This window comes from Apus apus, chromosome Z, assembly GCF_020740795.1.
Source record: "Apus apus isolate bApuApu2 chromosome Z, bApuApu2.pri.cur, whole genome shotgun sequence".
Classification (NCBI taxonomy): Eukaryota; Metazoa; Chordata; class Aves; order Apodiformes; family Apodidae; genus Apus; species Apus apus.
Genome location: NC_067312.1, coordinates 56,782,190 through 56,803,642, shown reverse-complemented (window position 1 = coordinate 56,803,642; position 21,453 = coordinate 56,782,190). Strand labels below are relative to the sequence as shown.

The following is a 21,453-nucleotide window of genomic DNA, read 5'->3' as shown; positions in this document are numbered from 1 at the left end:
GGCATGGGACAGAAGTTACTGTCCAACCCTCAGAGTTCTCAGGCTAAATGTTGAGATTCTGTCCTCAGATAATGAGAACAGCATAGTAGGTTTTTTCCCTTTTTCTTCCCCAGTCCCATATAATCACAGAAATACTTTTAACTCTTTTTCCCTTACATTCCAATTCCAATTCCAACACATCCTATTTATAATAAACATAATTTAGGAATCCGTTATGCTTAGTAATCTGAGGTGGGAAAAAATCCCTGTCAGACCTCATGCAGTCTTCTAATATATAAGTACTGAAACTGAGGGTATTCAGGGTATCTTAAGTAGTAGTTAAACTGGTGAAGATGGTTATAGAATCACTTAGATTGGAAAAGACCTTCAAGAACATTGAGTCCAGGTATTAACCCTACTCTGCCAGTCCTCCATTAAGCCATATCCCCAAGTGCCACATCTACACAAGTTTTAAACACATCCAGGGATGGTGACTCAACCACCTCCCTGGGCAGCATGTTCCAGAAGCACTGTTTTGCTCTGCCTTTATGAGGGAAAGAAAGGTGGGAGAGGAGTGGAAGAGGAGTGGAAGACATTTGTTTGCATCTGTGTCCATGTAGTAAATGTTTTCAGATTAATCTTTTCTGCGTATGAACTCAAAGCAGATGGAACAGATAGCATTGTGAACTGACATATCCTAAAAATCCACGTTGTATCTATCAAATAAGAAATAGAAAGATGGAGTTCCTGTCTTCATAGGAGAAAGAGATGAGTGTACTTGCAAAATAAAAAAAACCTGGGACTTGACTTCTCTAGCTCAGAATGTCTACCCATCATTATTTTTTAGTTTAAAGAGGTTTGGGTCATGGTTTTTATATTTATTTATTTATTTATTTATTTATTTTATATATATATATATATATATATATATATATATATATATATATAATATATCTATATATATATAAACTTTTTTTATAGTGCAAAGAAAGAATACAGAACATAAATATCCACTTGTTTTTGAAGAACTTATCTTCTACAGATGCAGTGATACCAGTGCCCCTTCACTTGAGTACTCAACATGTTTAATTTACGATCACTGAATGCTTTTTGAAAACAATCCCCAGTTATCAATTTGAAAATTATTAAAATGTGGAAAATACAAATCTATCAAAAAGGGAAAAAATATAAAATTCTTACAAAGAATACAGAAACAGAAGATGTTACCTCTTTATGATGTGTTTGTTTTCATAAGACTGTCAAAAATTATAAGGCATGTTCTCAATTCCATTTGGACTGCTTTCCAGGAACAGTGGCTGTATTGCTTGTCTTTTAGGAAATTGGTGATTCTCTGGAAGTACTTTTTCATGCTGAATGTAGTGCTTTTTAGGATCCATGCTTGAAAGCTGTTTCTTGCTTTTGGTAGCTCTTTTGACAAACATATCTCTAATTCTTCAATTTGCTGATGAATTCCATTTTTGAATTTCTCAATCTTGCTTTTATTCCAAGCGCCAACAGGAATTTTGTTGCTAAATAGCTGGAATGTCTGTTGGAGGAATTCATAGATGATAATTGTGACATTGTTCAGTGTGACCTTGGTAATCTCCTTGGGGAATCTGAAGTCAGTTGTTTCGTTGAGACATTGCTGAGAAGAATAGCCACCCATTTTGCACAGAAAGTTCATGTTATGGTAGTTCCCTTTGATTCCTTGAAAGAGACAAACTGGATGCGAGATTTTGATGTACAGTGCCACAGTGATGCAAACTGGCAGTATGCTTCTCTGAAGCAAGATGGTCATTCTGATCAAGTAATCGGTACTATTTTCCTTGCCTTTTTGCAAATCTGCAAGCTCGTTCTTTCTTGTTTGGCTTGTCTGTGCTTACATGCTTCTCTTTCATGTCTCTGAATTTATTGCCTCTCTATGACATGCTGGGTATTACTCATTTTGTAGGAATTGAGTTTTTAGCAACTATGATCCTGCCAAGGTTACTGTTGGTTTCAATTGTTAACAGTTGCAAAGTTTTGCTCATTTCTGCTTTGACTGCATTTAATTGAAAAAAGAGTGAGTGAGTCCATCTTGTCAGAGAACATGGATAGAGTAGCAGGTTAGAATCTGGTACAGGCATGTCTTTGTCTCATATTCTTACCAGAGCAGGCAGTCTTGCCTTATGCTGAGAGATTTCACTTCTATGCTTAAGCTGAGAATGACTGAAAAAGAATCACATCCTTAGCTCACAGATAAGCAGATATCTACTCTAAGTAAGATGTAATTTTATTGATTTAAAAACAATGCCTTTTTTTGGTAGGACAAATTGTTTTGTTTGGAAAGTGGCTTAAATTTTATTAGCAAAATAACCCTGTTGTTGACTCCAGCATGGAGCCCCTAGGGGTATGTGTTGCTCACTATGTTGGCAAAATAGTATATACAGCTTTCAGAACAGATGCCTTTTTCTCTGAAATCTCTGACGGTTCACTGCTCAGATATGCTTTCTTCTACTTGATTGATGAATCAACCTAAATTTTTAGACCCATAAAGGAAGGCATGCTTTAATATAAAAAAGGAACCCTTACATTTCAAAGTAAGAAAACTTCTGTTCTGAAGCCTCTTTCTGTGAAGACAGTCTTCCAAGGAGATTGAATTTACTTGTGTTGGTGGCAGAATGTCCTGTCCTGAGGACCACCACATCCAGTGTAATGTCTCCCAGTGTCTGGCCAGTGTACTTCTTTGAATAAAAAGTCTTGAGGCCAGCTGGTAGTAGGACTGAATATGAAAAATGTTGCAGGTCAGGAATTTTTGATGTAGGCACCGAAGGATCTGGATGCTCTTGAGATAGTATTTTGTTAAAAAAAATCTACTGTTGTTGCTTGGGACGTCCGGTTACGTCATGACAGACTGAAGGATGCTATTGATAAGCAGTTTCTTTAGCAAGCCACAGGACTTCAGCACTTGCATAAAGGACCCTACTGATATATTAATGCTCCTGTGGTTGTTCTTCTTGTTTTGCTACTATTGATGCTAACACTGTAATAATATTGTGGTATTGTCTTAGTGTTCAGAGAAGTTAATTTATGAATGAAATTGCGGGGAGGATGGTTTTGTGTCTGACTTATATTGTGTAAGGTATCTAAACTTAGTTGGAGGTGTTGCTTTTGTCACATATTTTTAGCCTTCTTGGAATTTGTGCACATATTGCAATGATTTCAGCTAAACTGTAATTAGCATGTAGTGTTAACATGTGGTGTTAGGAAGGTCAGAATATCTAATAGAAATGTAGTGTCATAAAAGGTTATTGAAGCTTCTACCAGAGAAATCAGCCTGAAATCAGATCTATTGCAAAAGATCTGAGGACATGGGATGCATTTACTAATTGTTACACATAGTCTAAAGCAGCAGCAAGTTATCTTTCTCTGACTTTTGTCACACCAACATAAAGCTAATGTTAAAAAAAACAGTAGCGCATTTTCTTTTTAAGTGAGGAGGTTATAGTGTGAGAGAATTGGCTTGAATAGACTTGACTGAGCAGAACAAAAATTAGTAGTGGGCTGCATCAAATCTTGATACATGACTGGAATACTATAGTGAGAGATTAGTTATGTATCCTGAGCTGAAATGAGTTCATTCAAGATACCATATGAGAATAAATCACATCAAGTCTGTGTCTAGGTTACAGCTAGAGTAATCGTATTAGGAGTGACTATACAGTAATCCCAGAGATATCAGAGTCTGATCCAAAAGCTTTATCACTGGAAATACAGTTTTAATGTCTGGCCACAGTTTTGATGGTTCAGTTCAGAAGTAAATGCTAATTGATCTCACCTTTCATTTGGCTCACTCTTTGCAGTAAAAATATCAGGTCAAATTTTGTGTACATATGGGTAGCTCTGTTTTTTAAATGGAACAACATTGATTTAAGTCAGTGATTACCAGTCCTTTTGATGCTAGCTACTTTCATCAGCTAAAGCAACATGAAAAACACCTTAGTGTTAAGTGGCAAAGCTGGATTTGGTTCATTCTTAAAAGAGTTTTATTCTGTTTATATACTGGAGAGCCAAGTCACATCCCCAGTCATCTTTTAATTTCATTTGTTGTGATTTCACACAATGCAAGAAAAGCAAGGGGGTCCATAAGTTATTTGGATGTAGTGAAAAAAATACTAGTATTTCAAAGGGAAATTAAACAACAATAATTGCTTAGCTGCTATTGGAGAAAGTGAAGAAATTTTCTTTTCTCAGGAAAAAAAAAAAGTAAAAAAGGTAAGGCAACAAAGGAAAACCTGTTCACAGTTACTTCTAGCTGCCCTGATTGTAGGTGGTGAAGGAGAGAATACATTAATTGTGTAAAAACCTTTTGGCCATGATTAGGGATCAGAGATATATGTTGGCTCTGTGCTGCTCATCTAAGGACAAGTAAGGAAGGCTTCCTTCCCACGGAAGCTGAGTTGTGTCTGCACAGTACTGTGTGTAACTATTCTACTTTGAGGACATCTGTTTTAACCGCTTGAAGATTACCATCTTCTAAATTAAAGCTCTCCTTCCCTGAAAAAACACAGAGGAAGAAGAGATATACCCAGGGTCTCTGTAAATGTTGTCTAGTTGGAAGTATTTTAAGGAATGCTGAAGAAAAGGAAAAAAATAAATAAATGTCAGAGGCCTGATAAATGGGAATTAGTTTTGGATCCAGACCACCCTGCTTTCTGAGAGAGAGACTACTTTAATTTCTGGATTGCCTTTTTTTCATCCAATATGGTCCTGTTTGCTTGCTTAAGAGATGATAAACTCTGTTAATCTATATGGTAAAAACTTGTCTGCACCCCACAATGTAGCACAGAGAAGCACTGGCACATGAGGGGTCTGAGTAACACTTGCTCCAGCTGTATCACAGGAGTCATCAGCCCAACGAAAGTGCATCTCTGTAACCCAGAGGAGCACAGGGGCTGGAACCCAAATTTGGGTCTCACAGGAAGGGCTGCTTCTGGCATTGCTCCAGGGAAGCCTGGTAGAGAAACCAATCAAGCTGAGCCAATGCTGGAGTACCTGGTCATCTGCTGTGGAGCTATGTATATGTGTGCACACATGCATGCAACCAGGTTCAGTGATGTGGAGTGCAACCACCAAGTGGAGTGGGGCTGAAGACTTCTTGGCACATATTGTTGTCCCCAAAATTGGGATGCATCACTTGGTGTGCAACAAGCCAATCCACACACAGAGTCGAGAGATTTGCTTTAATATCTAGTTCTGCACAGAAAAAAGAGCAGGATGGGATTCCACAAAGGAAGCTCAGCTTCCCAAAACACAAGGGTTACTTTTTTACACAGAAAAGTGTTAAAGTACTTCATGTTGAATTATACTCTGTCACTTGTGTATTTGACTGGTTAACTAGTTCTTCCATTTAAAGTGACTGTGCTTAAAGATTTCACTGTACATGCTCAAAGAATAGGGGGCTTTTTGTTAGTAGGAGACCCTCTAGCCTATGGGTGGGTATTTTAATACACTAATATCACCTTAATGTACTGGTGAGATGTTAGTACAGGGAGCCCAATTAGTCAGTGTTTTCTACCTAGTGCCCAAGGCTGTAAGCAAGATAAGGTGTGAGGAGTACTCCTTTCCATCCTTTTCATCTGTTTTGTAGGCATATGTCTCAAGGTCAGGTTGTTGACTACTAGGGATGTGTTTTTCTCTACTTTTTGCATTTCAGTGTTATGTAAGCTGGTTTTATTCTGTGTGTCTCTTTGTTCTCTTTTATTTGCTTTTTCCCCAAAGTATTACTTATTTCAATTAGTAACTGACATCAGTATGTCCAATTGCTGGGATCCAGAGACAGCTACAGGGCAGATGATTTATCTTACCCCAGCTGCTGGAGGCATTAACTTTGGACATATATATGTGTCCATGCGCAACATCACTACTGGAGGTTGGACCTGGGGGCATCAAGCTGCAGCAGCCTCACCTCTGTTGGATTGCTAGATTCAGCCCACTTTGACAAGTTATGACCACTTCCTCTCAGCCAGGGATGAGCAATTCCAACAGGAAAACCACAGTCTCATTTAAATGCTTATAAAGTATCCATCTCTCCTCGTCCATCTTACTGAGGGCTGAAGGAAGACTTGCAGGGATAAGGGGGGAAAAAAAATAAAAATCTTTATCAGAGTATGTGCCATGGGGAAAGTGTAAAGGTCACAGCCTACCAGAAAAACTGAGATGAAATATCCTTCAAAGGCAGACTCTTCCTGTTAGATTTTTGTGACACTAGTGTTCTCATCTGCTTGCAATCAATTGTAATAAACAGCTAGATTAGCATTATTGTTCATCTGTTGGAAAAAGGGCCATCTTGGCAACCAAGAAAACAGCAGTCATTAAAACATCTCCACAATGATAGGAGATACAGGGTTCCTAATGCTTTCTCAGTTGTATTAGTCAGTGCTGTTATGGGAAACTCTTCTTTTCTTCCCCACATAAGTCTTAACAAAACTGGTAGCCCCCCAGTACCGGCTTGAAACAGCTGGTCTTGCTAAAAGTGTGTATTCACATGATAAAATACGAAACCAAAATGCTAAACTAGATTCCAGGAAAAAGACTCACTTGGTTTTCCTTCTGAGCAGCATTTCTTTAGTGCAAGCATCACTATATTTCTTCTCTCAGATGTGAAAAACCCTTAGGCCTGAATCACAGAATCCAATCAACATGATAGGGAACACTCCATCTGGCTGACTTTTTTACCCATAACTGCAGAGGAAGTGTTTCATGCTGCATGTGTTTTCTCAGTCAGAATTACTCTTGGGAGTGAGCCTCTAATAGGGCACAGATGATATCAAGCTTAGGGTGAAGTTTTACCACACACAGCCAAATTGATACAATAGCCAGTGCCTTCCCAAAGAATTGGTCCTGTTTCTCTCCTGTTTAGCCTTAGAACTGTTTCAGCTTGGAAACTAATGTGACTGAGAAGCCAATCCCCTTCCCTCTCTCTGAGAGAGGTGTAGGTGGAATGGGAAATCTTTTGCCTACTTTTCTATCTGGAACTAGTTAATCAGAGTAGAGCTGGTACTGGCACATAGAGATGATCAGAAAAATTGCTTTTAACATGGGGGCAGGACCTGATTTTATCAGCGGGCAGCCTTCAGATCATCTGAGATTGTATGTTTAGTTTTGGATGATCTGATCTTGCAGATTTCCCCTGGTAAGGCCTCTGAGGAAAAAAACCAAACACTTTCTTAGCTTTTAGTGTGATCCTGACAATTTGGATCAGGTATCTTTGCCTTCAGACCTTTTTAAAAGGAGACATGATACTAAGAGGCTGAAATCCTGCTATTCTGAGTTTAGGAACCTGTGCTGTGTAGAAGGCAACCTGAAGTAGTCATGCAATTCCGTCTCATCCTCACAAGTCCCATTTTGCAGGAGAAGGAAGCATTAGCTATATTGCTAAGTTTCTCAGCTCTTGATTTCTAGTACTTGGTCCTGAGACTGGCTGCAGAATGTACAACAGAGCAAAATAATTTTAAACCAAACTACTAAAAAGTGAAGAACCTGACCTCCTTTTGCTCAATTCTCCCAACTCCTTGTCCTTGTGTTCTGTCAAAGGTCTCAGAAGGTAAGACAGAAGACATACTGTAACTAATTTTCAGCTCCACATGTATTGAGTGATTAGGTTTTTCCTTAGTGAAGTCAGTATGTTTTTTGTGTTTTCATTAATGTTTTTATCCCAGCCCAGCAGCTAATTTTGTGAATTCTGGAGGACAGTATTTATTTTGAGGTTTGAACTGCTCTCTCAAACATGATTGAAGCTGGATGATGGTTTGGAAAGTTATTGTAGGAAGCCAGACAGACAGTTGGACTTTGTAGCATCTTGTTTCTAGGAAATTGCTTGAGAAGTGTAATAGAGATATGGTTCCTTTTAAAAAATGTGTGAAGTTACTAACACACATAGATATGATATTCATATGATTAAAGATTGTTAAAGATTAAAGATGGTTAAAGATTGAGCATTGAGGTGAAAGAAATGAGCACTATTGTCAAGTGTAGCTGCAGTGGACTTTTCGTGAACATGTGAAATAAAGTGAGGACAGAGAGTATTGACATGGACTTGGTTTTACAACAGGAGTAATAAACATACCAGCCTCTGTTCATTTGTTTGAGGCTTTTTTTCCTGCCAGGTAAATTTTAGTGTTTCAGGGTAGCTGTATTTCCCTTGGGAAGATGTCACATTGTTGTAGCAGGATGCTCCATCTCTCAGTGTGCCTGCCTCAGTATCCCTTTGTGATTCAATTGCATTCTGTCTCTCAATCTTACAGACCCCAGTCTGCAGTGGAAAAATTGCTGTGGGAAAGGAAAGGGCCTAGCAAGGTCTGAGCTGGTAACAACCTTGAAAGTGCAAACAGAGGCCAAGCTGATATTCATAACACCAGCTGCTCTTGGTGTTGAAGAACACGGAGCCCAGCGTAGCCACAACTAGGCCCAAAACAGAGACAAAACAAGAATGAACAGATAAACAAGAGTTTCCTATGTGAGAAAAGGCCCTTCTAGGGTTTTTCCACTGTTTTCCTTTTATTCTCCAATGAGAAATTTTGGAGGTACAGCTAAATAGTTAAATAAAGCAGTCAATCTGCTTTATTCTCTAAAAGCCTGGTCCCGTCTTTAATCTGAGAGATTCCCGTACACTTTTCCAGGAGGTGTGCTGGACCTCCTCCTCTCCAGCAGGGACGCCTGCTTGAGGGATTATTTCTCTGGAGTTGAGGAAGAAGACTAGGGACACTTACGCTATTATCACCTGGCCAGGTATTATTTTAATCATTGTTCTAGTATAAGGCCTATTAATAAGTAAGTTGCTAGCATTTAAGTGGTTAACTTTTGTCAACTAACTATTAGTTGTGCATTTTACTGTTAAGATACCTTTTTGCATTATTGCTTTAACATTCCGTTTTGCTACCATAAACTCCCATACAATCGGTTGTACTTGTGCCTTATTTTAGTTCAGTCGTTAAGATCCTGGTGCAGTTGGTAAAAGATCTTGTTCTGTACATAGACATCTCATCTGCTACCTGGCCCGTTTGGGACAATCATGAAGATGGTTGTTATCAGCAGTTCTAACAGCCTGCCTTGCTAATGATCTTGACTAAAAGATTAAAAGTTAAATGGTCACAATTCTCCCTGTGATTGATGAATTATTGACGAATTATCAAGTAACAAAGTTTGTGGATGAAGGCTTTCATAAGTCTTGACAGAAATGTGTGATGACATAGGTTCCTGCAGGGAGGCATATTCCAAGTTGTGAGTAGCTTATGTTGCTCCATGAAAATAAGACTATCTGTTCCCTGCCTGCCGCAAGTGTTCAGGGTACCATCCATTCTCACACTTCATACTGCATCAGAAATAGTTCAGACTTCCTGCTTGAAGATCTCCAACAAATCCAGTGACATTCAATTCATTTGCATGTAGGTTATGACTCCAGAGTGAAGACCTATTTGTACTGTGTGTTTTGCTAATTAGGATTTTGCAGAAGTCTGTCTGTGAAAGAGCTAGATGGGTTTTCTAAGCCCTTTCTCAGTCTTTGCTCAGTAAGCAATTGTTTAAACTGTACAGGACGAGATCACTTCTGAAATTAGTGAATTGGTGCAAGTGCATATTAATGCAGTGCAGTTAATAAGTCTGGCAGGTTTTTGGTTCCAATGCTTATTTTGAAATTGCTCAGCACACACAAGTAACTGAGCAGGCTAGTGCATGATAGCTCAGTGTTTTGGACAGTGTGTGAGCTCAGGAGCTTTTGATGTGCTGAAGTTGTGAGCCAGTTATTTCAAAGCCCAAAGGACTGACAGCTTTAAAACCCTTGATAGAACAAAGATTATAGGTTGCTGGATTTCTGTCCGGACATTTGCATGTTAGGCAGAATGGTACCACGGCAAACTGCCATAACAGGCTGCAGTGCTATAAATGTATTCATCCCAATTCCACAGTGATTGACACTGACCAAACAGCTACGCCCTCACTCCATAGACCTAGCAGTTACCTTCTGTGACCAGTGATTCAGATCAGCTGTGTGGATGTGTAACACCACTGCAGTTGGAGTGAATGTTGAATGCTGCAAGCAGAAAGCAGCTGTGGGCCCCAAACCCCCACCTATTTCTAAGAGTGAGTTTAACAAGTTTATGGAGAGATTAATGTTCTCCTGGAAAAAATAACAGTGAGATCAGTGAATGAGTCCCCTTTTAGTCCAGTACTCGTACTGACTGAAAAAGAACCTGACCTGGAAACCCTGAGAGAAGCAAACTTTTCTAAAACTTCTTTCCTAAATGCCACTGTTGCTTTTGTAGAGATTTATAGCAGAATCTTAGTCCTAATGGGGAGAAAGAGGAGTTCAAACCAGTAACAGTATTTTATTGTTTGATATAAAACACACGCCTACTATGTAACACACTGAAGGTGCTAAAAGTTTTTTATTATGAGAATGCCCTTGAGCTGCTGTTCAGGATTTATCTACTGTGCAACCCTCATGGTTTAGTCCCAGCTGGCAAGTAACCACTACACAGCTGTTCACTCACTCCCCCTGCAGTGGGATGGGGGGAGAGAATCAGAAGAACAGAGAAGTGATAAAACTTGCAGGTTGAGATAAAGACAGTTAATAGGTAAAGCAAAAGTCGTGCTTGCAAGCAAAGCAAAACAATTAATTCATTCACTACTTCCCTTGGCAGGCAGGTGTTCACTTATCTCCAGGAAGGCAAGGCTCCATCATGCATAAAGGTTACTTGAGAAGACAAGCACCATCACTCTAAACATACTTCCCTTCCTTCTTCCTCCCCCAGCTTAATTTTATTTTTATAATTTTTAAGAAGACAGTTCCCACTTAGTGCTATTCTATTAGTGATGATAAGCCAGTGGACAGTACAGCAAGTATGAGATCTGAGAGAGACTAGAGGAGACAGATCACTATTGATATATCATTAACTCTTCTCTCCTTTATTTAATTTCTTCCTTTGCCATGCCTCCTAGAAAGACAGCTTAATTTTATACTACCATTTAGGTCCCAGGCAACTAGGGTAGCTGTATGCTGGACTGACCAGTTTGGGAACTGCTGTTAAAAAGTTCTTGACTTGTCAGCTGTGCCCTCCACATCAAGCAAAACAACAAATACTTGCATGATGCTGTTTACTAACAACACATTTTCTGTGTAAAATCTCTTGTGTCTTGGCAGGGTGATGAAGAGAGGTAACTTCTGAGTAACTTGCATCAAATTTCTGTGGTGCTAAAATGGTAAGATTTTTCCTGCATTATTTTCAATTTTCTTTAAAATTCAGGAGGATTTTGGTAAGTGGAGGGAAAATGCTGTTCTGGCTATATAGCTTTTTCTACTCATCTCATCTCCTTAGTTTGGGCCAGCTTTACTTTGTAGAAATGTTATTTTATCCACAAAGACATTCCATTTGTTAACTTGGTGAGTGTTTTTTGGTGTCTTTTTTTTTTTTTTTCCCTGTAGCTTTTGCAGCAGTTTAATTTACAAATGCTCCATAGGAAGGGTGTTGACCAAGCAACTAATAATCCCACGCTGCTGGGATGATGTGCTTTTTCTACTGACAGTATTTAGTGGAGTTCACTCCAGCATATTGTTTCTCATGAAGCAATATGAAATCCCTTGAAAGCCAGTGCGTCACAGGTTAGGATACATAAATTTTATTTTATTTTATTTTTAGGGTAGGTTTAGGTTGAACATTAAGAAAAAAGTTCTTTAATATGAGGGTGGTGGATCACTGGAATAAGTTGCCTAGAGAGGTGGTGGGGGTCATATCCCTGGAGATGTTCAAGGTCAGGCTTGATGGGACTCTGAGCAATCTGTTCTAGTGTGAGACATTCTATGATTCTGTGATTTAGCCTTGAGAGTCTGAATTCGACTGGTTACAGCCTTGTGATGTATGTAATGTCTAGTGTCTCATGGTGATCTATTTAATACAAGGAAAATAAGGTGACTGGAAGGAGACTTTTTGTAAGGTTTTTGTTTTATTATTTTTTTTCTTTTAATTGACCTCTTGACTTTTAAGTGATGTGTGCGTGAGAACATTAGGTCTCAGTATGTTGCAGCAATGTATCTGGCATGAGGGGCAATTCTACAGTGCTGTATTAAAACTTAGTAGAGAAGTATTACTCTCGTCTTCGTCATGAAAACCTAATACATTGTTTCCATAATAGTTATTGTTTTCTAAAAATATCTTGCATCAGAGAATGTTTTTCTTGGATGTATTAGTAATACCTTGGTTTACATATAAGCATTACTGTGCTTCTGGTAAAAGAGGAAAAATGGGCAAATGAACATGCCTATAATCTAATGATCTGCTAATGATAAGGGCATGAAGGGATGTTAAGGATGGGATCTGTAGCTTCCCGCTTACATGCTAAGTCTTGCACATCCTGGGCTCATTACCTTAGGCTACCTTTATTGTCAGAGGAGACAGATGAGCACTTTTAAGTTTGATGCATCTGACATATTTTGAATGGTTTAGGATGAGATAGATGAGTCATGCCGTAGAAGTGGGTCTCTTTGTGTTAACTGTAATGGGAATCTAGAGAAGAACCAAATGTGTCAAAATCTACAACAGCATTTGATGAATTTTTTTCCAAAGGTTCTGACTATAACCCCTCTCTATCTTACCACTACCTTACACCTCATCCCAAAAGAATAAATTCCCTATGACAATAACCCAGGTGGCTTACCTGAAAGCTTTAACTTTTGCCATGTTCTCAGTCACAGCAGTGGCATCTGCACTTGTTCCTGCTGGACTACTGTATTTATCTGTGCTGGAGTGACCAGCGTTCTGCCTTAGGGGAGCACTGATAGCCCGAGTATACTGCTGGACCAGTGTGCTCCAAAAGGCCAGAAGGCCTCCCAAGTTGTCAAGCTCTGAGGAGTACAATGTAGTGATACTTTGATGACTGAGCTGAGCTGGTAACCACAAATGCAACACATTTCTGTGTCCTGGGTGTGCAGTGATGAAGCATCAGTGCTGGCTGGGTCAAGTGACTTAGGTGATCCAGCTGTGGTCAGTGGGAAGTTGTCTTCCCAGCTGGAATTTTTTAGGCCCTGTAAATCAAAATCAGTTTGGTTCTAAGCCCTTTAAGAATTTAGCCTCTTTTAAGCAATATAAGTCCAGAGGCACAGTTGCCTTAGTCTCCTTTCTCTGGGTTTCCCACCCAGTAAGCTGTTGATAGATAGCTGAGTTGCTGGAGTTGCTTGTTAAGAACATTGTTCATGCACCTCTGCCATGTTATTTTATGCCATGTTATTTGACATTTGGTCCAGAAAGGTGGAGCGACTGTGTTATTATTTGTAATTATTAGATTTCTAAGGCAGGGCCATTAGTTGCTCTTAATATGGGCTTGTGCTCAGCAATGCAGTAAATATAAATATTGTAATATTTTATTGTTCATATTGCCTTGTCATTTGTAAATTGTGGGGTTTAATTATGTCCTGATAATTGAGTTTATATTGTAGTAACACACTATCAGGCATTAGTATGAAGTTCAGCAGAATTTTTACTGTTTTTAGTGATCAAAGTAGAGCTTCTCTTCAGACAGGTCTGTCTTGTTTTCTTAATTGAACTAAAGCAAGGACTGTACGATGGTTCAATCCACTTAAACTGATGAGGAAAATGATATTTTAAAATGTCTGTGACTCTTAAATGCCAAGATTTATTTTCAAAAACACTTGATGGGAAGCAGACAGAAAAATAAGTGCATTTTTTACATCTTTTTTCATGTTGAAAGGCCAAATCTTTGTTGGCCCTCCAGATTACTTTCTTACCACTAATGTTAGATATAAAGGAGACAGAATTACCATTAATGGGCCAGTTTAGCACAATATTTTAGAAAGGAGAAATTTTGAGAACTTTTTTCTGAAATGATAAATCCTCATGAAGAATGAGCTCTTTAAGCTTCATAGGAGGTCTTTAACATCCCATTTCCTCTCATGATTGACAGATATAGTATTTCCAGATACTATTTCCAGATGGTTTCTTCCTTTAACAAAAATAGTTACAAGAGACTGTTACTACTTGTCTTCTGCAGGGTCATTGTTATGGTTTCCTCTGGAACTAATATTAGGATCCGTAGAGGTCTCTTCCACCTCTGACAATTCCATGAAATGCTGCACTATCAGCAGATACTTGTTTCAGATCTGTATCCGTGAGTGAACGCGTATAGGTACAATAGTAGAGAAGGACTGATAGTCAGTCTGCAAAAACTGACATGGAAACTGCATTTGAAATTTGAACTGAAGTGGGAACATGTTTACCCACAAAAAGATTGCTGCTTTACTGTAAGAAGGTTTTAATTTCATAGGCTACATTTAAGTGTTTACAGGATACTTTTGTGCTGTTCTGTGCTCCTTCTTACCTCTGTCTTGGGGAAGCAAAGCATGTCTCAGTTCTTGTTCTCTGCTTACAGCACCTGTAGCTTAAATGAGAATTTGTTTTTATGTTGAAAGTTTAGTCCTGATGACCTTTCTGTGTGCATGCTAGTGTGTCAGCTCAAAGCAGACAATAGATAACAGTAGGGATTGTTACAGTTTTCAGGGGTACTGAGGCCTGAAACAATGAGTTGACTCCTAGTATTCTCCACAGATATCTGCTTTCCTCAGTCCATTTCTTTGTACCTTCACACTAAAAGAGAAGTGCAGCTGGACCAATTGTTTGGGTTGCTGCTTACACTCTTGAAATCAGTTCAATAAAATCTCATTTTTTTAATGCTCATGTGAACAGTAGTGCAGCAGTGCACTATCTGCATCCTAGACTAATCTGATAATGTCTTAGAAACCAAAACATTATGAAGTCTGAAGCAGACAAGAAGCGTAATGCTTGACATAGTGTTTCCTGTGTTTTTTCAGTGAGGCTGTTCTGTAACGTCTGCCTGATACTAGAATAAACCATGCAATTAATCTAACAGTCCTAATGACAAAGGGATGTGACAGATCAGAAGTGAGCATATAAGGTTACCCCTTACTCTTTAGCCACCGTATGTTGAAATCTCTTGTGTGTTAGGCACAGTTCAGGTACGGAGTATGCAGTTTCATAGTCTGGATACAGTATCTCTGCCACACAAGTGAAATATGAGTCAGTATAACCAAAGACTGCTGTCAACAAACAAAAGTTTTGTGTGTACAGCCTACCACAGGTGACGACTGTTCTGTGGAGTTTTGCATGGTGTTAACATCGTTTGGCTTAAGAGGTATTGAATAGGTACCTGTATATTAGAAATTAAGGCTTATATTCTACTTCCACTAGTGTGTCTCTTGAAAAACTGGAGATTACATCAAATGTACAAGCTTTGAGTGAGATCTGTAGAACACCAAGGGGACTTGTTATACCTCTGCACAGAACAGCTAGTTATTACATCTTTGTAACTCTCTGTAGATGTAGTATAGATGTTTCACTAAATTACATCAAACTTTCAATACTATAGTTTTTGTGAAGCTTACATAATTCCAGAAGCACCCTTACATTTTTATTATGGTCTGAAGATTTATCAATATATTTATAATAAAGTAAATCTCAGGCCTTTAGAGAGGGCTGGATAGACTTCTGAAAGATAGCTGTTGTTTTGTGTTGTGTTGAAATATATTGGCATGACTGCTTTACTGCTGTGAGCTTAATTTAACTCCTGTTCAGTGCAGTGATTGAAATATATTTTAATCTGAATGTATGCTTGCATTGCAAGTTAACTGTTAATTTTTCCACATTCAGAACATTTCAGTGTTTATTTTTTTGTTTATTTTTTTTCTTTCGGTAAGTAGTGGAAAACATAGTGCCAGTGTTCATATTTGTTTTAATATAAAGAAGCTGGGAGCTGAAAGAAACTGTAGAGTGATTCTGCTTAGCAGAATTTGAAAAAATCCTTATTTCCTGGCAGTCGTAATTTATTCTATTGTAATCATAACTGGTGTAGTCAGTAGTTGAAGTTTTCTCCTATAATTATCATATGTCTTTTTAGTGATCATGTTCTCTGTATGTATATATTACTTATGCCACACTTTTCATGCCAACTTAAGCAGGTGTATTAAGGAATGAATCACACAGTGGTGGAATTTATCTTGGTGTGCCACATCAATCTAGCTCTCACCTAAACGAAGGTAATCTCTTTTTATTTTGGAGAAAGCAGGTGAAGAATCAGGTGACAGGCTGTGATGTTACAGGCTGTATAACTCATAGTATGTTGTCCTGTTCTTAAAACAGGAACTGTGCAAGAAGAATACTTCTCTAATTACATGTACTCCCACACACATGCAATAGTTTAATAATTTAACCTGTCTGCACATGATGATATAAAAACCAGCAAACGTAGGTGGTTTATGCTTTCTTTGTGTATTTGCCTGGTGGTTTTCCACAGTTGAGCATAGGGTTAGAAACTGCAGTGATTTAGGCTGTGTTAGGCTGCTGTCAGCCTTCTGAATTGCTGTGTAGCTGCACTAAAGCCAAAGCCTGTTGCAGCTCCTGGACATGTGAGAAACACTAAGTAGAAGAGTGAAGGTGGAAGAAAGAAAAAAAAAGTGCAAGGAAAATGAAGAGGATATTTTGGAACAAAGAGAGGACTAGGAGGGATAGAAATTCCTTACAGAGAAAAAAACCTGTCTATTAACTACCATCTCGTTTGCTGTAATCATGGCATCTGTGGATACATCTCCAGTGATTTGCATCTTGGTACTCCTTGGGTATTAGCAGCAGTTATTTATAGAATCATGGAATGTGTGGGGTTGGAAGGAACCTTTAAAGGTCACCTAGTCCAGCCCCCCGTGCAGTGCAATGCACAGGGACATTTTTCACTAGATCAGGTTGCTCAGAGCCTCATCAAGCCTGACCTTGAATGTCTACGGGGATGGGACCTCTACCACCTCTCTGGGTAACCTGTTCCAGTGCTTTACCACCCTTATAGTAAAGAGCTTCTTGCTGACAGTCAATCTAAATGTACCCTGCTCTAGTTTAAGGCCATTACCCCCCATCCTATTGCTATACACCCTTATAATCACCCTCCCAGAGTTTTCTGTAGGCCCCCTTCAGGTACTGGAAGGCTTCTATAAGGTCCCCCTGGAGCCCTCTCTTCTCCAGGCTGAACAACCCCAACTGTCTCAGCCTGTCTGCGTAGGAGAAGTACTCCAGCCCTCTGATCATTTTTGTGGCCCTCCTCTGGACTTGTTCCAACAGCTCCATGTCCTCCTTGTGTTGAGGGCTCCAGAGCTGTACAACGTACTCCAATTGTGGTCTCATGAGAGAGCAGGGGGCAATCATCTTTGACCTGCTGGCCATGCTTCTTTTGACGCAGCCCAGGGTGTGATTGACTTTCTGGACTGCGAGAACACATTGTTTGCTCATGGTTCCTAAAGTATCTATAGTCTTAAGTTTCAGGTCTTGCTGGAGCCAGTGTAGTGGTAAGCAAGACATTCACTACCTCAAAAAATTCTTGCACAGAAACCCTGTTGTGGGGCTTGCCATCCTTGGTTCTCATTTTTCTAAGGAAAACTTGGACAGAGTCTGTCCCTGTGGTGCAAGGATAGGGATACATTCTTCTCAGTTAATCACCTGGGTAGCATGCTTTTCAGAGACCAGATGTATTACTTTTCAAGAGTACTCTTGGGATCTGTAGTGATTGCTGCCTCAGAAATTATTATGGCATCTGCCTTTCTAATAGCAGATGTGTGTGATACAGCTGGGTTTACTGAAATAATCTGGAAGTGGATCAGAACCATAATGTACGGAATGCATGAGTTGCAAAAGATGTGATTGAAATGGGATAAAGAATAGCAAGGTGGCAAATCCAATTTCCTAAACATTTGTTTATGTAACAAAAAGATGGATAAAAGTATCCTAAAGGGCAATATGTCTAAGGCTGTTTTGGCTTAATGCCTATTTGGATATAAATTACAAGTGCTAAAATTTGTGTGAACATTATCAGCATTCTCAGTACTGGCAAACACTCTGTACAATTATAATCAATAAATTAAAGTGTTTAAACATAATGAAGCCATGTAGTAGAAGTTATAAATACATAGTGAAAAAAAGTATCAACACCAGTATCTCCTGAATGTGCAGGATGTGGTGTTTGGTAGGAAGTCAGAAAGATACAAAACCTGGGCATGGAGACATTTAGCAATACAACACTCTTGTTTGTGATGCAGTGTAAGCCAGGGTATGATATCTAGGCCATGGTCTGGATACATGGATTAAAAGTGTGTTTTTGATCCAGGTCTTCTCCATTTGGAGAACTGTACAAAAGTTAAGGGGGGGCTGTGATAGTGTAGAAACCTCATCACCTTCTAAAACCAAGCAGTAAGTAATGTTTTGGGAGGATATTCTACGGTGTTGTTTTTCTTCAGTTAAATACAACTAAATTGAATGTAAAAATTATGGTTTATCTAAAGTTATACAAATTGTCTGCAAAAATTGTGTCTTGCACCCCTGCTGGGAGTACTTTTAAGTCAGTTTTCCAGTGGCAGAGTGCTACTCCTTAATGAAATGTTGTACACTCAGATTCTCAGATTGGGAGTGAGCCATTAAAAGAGTAAGATAGTGATCTCAGAGTCTGAGTACAGATAGTGCTGGGCTGTTTATCCCAGTGACTTCTCCACACATTTTGATGGCCTGTTTTCTCTCTTCATTGATTTTCTGGGGTGGGTTTCTTTTGTTATAAGTAGTCTGAACCAACCTCTGCTTCTGACGTGTTAGGAGTTACGGGAATGTGTGAATCTTATGAAATCTTATTTTAAGGGAATAAGAATCTTACTGTTGTATGATCTATATACATGTGCTTAGTGATAATACTGGAGGTACTATGAATTCCTCCACTTTGGTAACCATGGTAGCCACTTGTTGGTTTGGATGTGTGTTTGGTAAGATAGCCTCTTCTGCATCATATGTTCCCCAACATCTGCACTCTCTTAGTGAAAGGTGCCAGGACTGAGGTACCATTTAGCAGTTCCCTCTAAAGCTCTTCCATCTAGCTCTCCTTTAGGTGGTGTAAAGTCATGGAATGAGGTATGATGGAAAGCAGCCGTAATGTTCCAAGGGTTCCTTAAGAAACGTGACCATACAACCTCCCTATTGACATTTTAGTTACACCAGCAAATAAAAGTTTGTAAAGCTGTTGCAATGGTGATGGCCTAAGACAGACAGAGACCTTCCTTTTGAGCCACAGCATGTGCTACGCATAAGTGTACAAGTAGAAACAGGAAATTTTCTCTTTTCTTGGTCAGAAATTGTTGGGGTGTTACATGCTGCATAAACTAGTTCTGCAGGAGGAAGCTTAGCTGTGTTGACAACTCCCACCTTCAAACTATGCCAGCATTATGGTCTGCTCAGTGCTGTCGAGTCAGTATCATCCTGGCTACTTACTGTCTGCTAAACTGCATTAAAGGACAGAGTACTTTTCTGTCCTACACTCTCCCCAGGTGAACAATCCCTGTTACAACAGTTGTATCATGAATTGGAAAGGAGATAGTCCTCAGAGGAGGTAGTTACTGTCCTCAGTGTTCTTTCCAATATTAAAGGTTTGATTTCTCATGTTTCTGACTTCATTTACTTGCTTTTGATTGTATTTCAGGTATCACAGATGGCAAAGAAAACACTGGGATTTTTTTCTCCAAGTGAGTCCTGCAAGGCTTCTAATTTAGAGCTATGAAGTGTGGATGATTACCTCACCCCAGGTATTGTTTCTAGCCTGATTGATGAGAGGGTGCATATATTTAGCAGATTCTCTGTTTTTCTCCCCTGTGCATAATAGTATGTCATTTTGAACAAATGATAAGGTTGAACATTATAAAGTTGCAGGATGGTGATTAGAATGGTTCTTTGGAGAAAAATCTTTTCAGCTATGAAGTCAATGTTGCAAGTTGAGACCAACATAGAAATCAACATGGTAGGTGATTTTGTTTCTCTGAATTTTGAAGGCAGAGATTACACAACTTATGATCCCACCACCTGCTCCAGAGGCTATGGCTTGTGACTACATGCTACTGAAGAACAGAATGACTTGCAAAGTTGCAGGCTACCAGTGTGCCAGACCCTTGACCTACAAAATCATAATCTCTCTCAGATTTGGGAAAACTTTATTCTTCAGAAGACACATAGCAAAGAAAATGAGTGGTTTTAAACTGAAATGTCATTGAGATGGAACATATGACTTAGGTGCTTTTTTTTTTTTTTTTTTTTTTTTTTTGTTAAAGCAGAACATGTACATGGTTTCCTAAAGTTAAGATTTAGGCCAAAAATAAAACTGAGTTTGGCCACTGCATGTAAAGTAGGACTCTTGAAGTTCTAGGGAATAAATTGCTGGCTTTTTGCAGGTAAGCCATTGTATTGCCTTGTGGTTCATCTATACACAGAGGAGAGTAAAGCCCTGATGTGAGGTCTCAGACCATGTGTTTGTGTTTGCAAATTGTGCTGTTCCCTGTAACTCAGATGACCTGACTGGCATTTTTTCAACAGATTTCAGTGGACTTAGTTTTAAGCTTTTGTATGGGAATTGTGTGGATGTTCTGAGTATAGGAGTCTACAAGAAACTGTATTTTAACTCTCTCACTGTCTATTCAGTTATGCTAGTGTTTTTAAAAGCCAGTATGTAGATTTAGAAGTGGACTTAAGATTAACAGAACAAATTGATATGTGAAGTTCAGCTGTAGTTTAATAAGGAGTTCTTACTGTTTTGTCACAGGAGTGTGTTCAGAGTGTAAAAGTAAAATTTTAGCTGTGTTGAAATTGGTATCAGAGCACCCACTGACTGCAGCATAGTCAAAATTTCATCTTCAGAAACAGGTTGGAGTCAGAAATGAAACCAGATGGAGGAAACAGAAGTGTGTTATCATAAGGAATCACCACATAATGCAGTTTGTATCTCCTTCAAGGCTGGTAAAATTTTAAAACTCATTTCACCTCTCCTTTTTATATTGCTATTAAACAAATGAATAACAGTTCTCTGTTGCAGCATTCTACAAAAATGTACCAGCCATACACTGTTGTGGGGACTCCATCCACAGAGACTGAAAGATTTTGGCAGAAGCAGGGTTAGTGAGCTGGTTCCATTGCTATTCCTACTGCAGTAAGATGAACCTCTCTATCCACCAGTATGGTAAACATTTACAGAAGTGATGATTTTAACAGCAGCTACTGAAACTAGGCACATGCAGTCATAAAGGCTTTGTTTTGTTAGTGGTAGGAGGGTATAACAGGTCATGAGGGCTTGATAACTGAAAACAGAGGCTGTTTGTGCACTTGCAGAGATTGTGGCTTAGTGACTGTGCTTGCACACATGCTAGCCACAGCTCAGACTTGCAAAAGCCTGTGGACCAGGAAGAGAACTGGAAGAACCTGAGTGTGTAGCCAAGAAACAACATTCAAAGGGACTGTCAGAGCTGCATGCTTCACTGTGATCACTCTGTCAGACTTCAGCTTCAGTAGTTGCCTGAGTTAAAGGGTGTTCTCCACCTGCTTTAAAGGTTTGGGATGTCTGAAATGGTCA

At 39.1% G+C, this 21,453-nt stretch overlaps 1 protein-coding gene across 3 annotated transcripts in view; it reads left to right on the top strand.

Moving 5' to 3' along the window:
- The window catches only part of MOB3B (MOB kinase activator 3B), a 92,946-nt gene that overhangs the window by 22,007 nt on the left and 49,486 nt on the right, over window positions 1-21,453 (top strand). For 2 of the 3 annotated variants that reach the window (XM_051643702.1, XM_051643701.1), the window contains exon 2: window positions 19,540-19,642. The gene's annotated coding sequence lies outside the window, so the exon portion shown is untranslated. Of the gene's footprint in view, window positions 1-11,158; window positions 11,218-19,539; window positions 19,643-21,453 lie in introns of all 3 variants that reach the window. The other variant, XM_051643700.1, reaches the window with a different exon arrangement.